Source organism: Carassius auratus, chromosome 30 (assembly GCF_003368295.1).
Source record: "Carassius auratus strain Wakin chromosome 30, ASM336829v1, whole genome shotgun sequence".
NCBI lineage: Eukaryota > Metazoa > Chordata > Actinopteri > Cypriniformes > Cyprinidae > Carassius > Carassius auratus.
The window spans coordinates 24,680,771-24,682,098 of NC_039272.1; positions in this window are offsets into that span (position 1 = coordinate 24,680,771).

Below are 1,328 nucleotides of genomic sequence, written 5' to 3' on the forward strand. Positions count from 1 at the left end.
ATTATTAATAAGTCACAGACCAACCAAGAAAAATTGAAGCAAACACTGGAAACTCTGGGCATCTGTTGCTACCTGCCAAGAGGCCAGTGTCTCTCCGGGGTATCCTAGCAACAGGCGCTTGTGGAAAAAGTACAGACAGCACACACACACACACACACACACACACACACAGGAGGAGGAAAAACACAGTTGCAGAGCAGCATGCTATGCCACTAATAAAATGGTATCCCTGAGGTATAAAAAAATAAAATAAAATAAAAAAACCCACGTGGAGTTACTGACAGGTGTATTTTTCTGCCTGCAGGTTGCGTGGGAGTTTTTGTTCAAACATCTAAACAACAGACAATCTGCTTCTCCTGATCTGGGATCTATAAATGCAAATACATGAATCTCCATGAACATGGTTTTTACTTTACAATCAGGGCAGGTATAGGCCTAGAATGGCGTGCAATACAATGTACAAATTTCAATTTCAAACCAAAATGTCTTTTCATCAATGATTCCTGATAACAATGTATAGCACAGTTTACAAAAGACTGATAATAATTGGAAATGTTTCTTGACATCCAAATCAGCATATTAGAATCATTTCTAAATGATCATGTGACACTGAAGACCAGAGTAATGGTGCTAAACATGAAGTCTTGCCATCACAGAAATAAATTAAATTTTAAAACATACTAAAATGTAAAAAAAAAAAAAAAAAAAAAAAAAAAACGAACCGTAATATTTCATGTCAATGCAGCTTTGGTGAGCATACGCTGTTGGTTTGAATGTTTATTAGAATAGATTGTTGTTCATTTTATTACCAAAACACCCTTTCAATTTAAAAGTATTTCAGCTATTGTAAAAACCAAGTAAACACAATAAAACCACACTAGCATACATTCAGATGAAAGTCAAAATTATGAAAGCACACTTTAAAAGGAAAGTTAAAGATTATCGATCTGATAAAGTAGAAAGTAAATGATGAAATGTCAGCCTCTCGCTCCTTGGGTAAACTGGCTGCGGCAGCAATCAAATCCGTTATTGACAGAAAATACAATTAGTTACACCCAGATGGCCATCAACAGAATAGAGTGCATCCGTCATGCCCTCCACACAAAACCAACCAGTTCAATTCCTGACTTGTTCTAAAGCAAACAGTGAATATCTTGCTTTCCATTTTCCACTAATGGATGTTACATTGTTTTATTATTAACCTTGATCTTTAAGATTGGTCTCAAATAACAATTTGAGATTAAATTAGTGATATCATGAAGCAAGAAAAAAAAAAAAACGAACCATGAAATTGTTCTTTATTAAGACAAAACACCAACAACACAAAG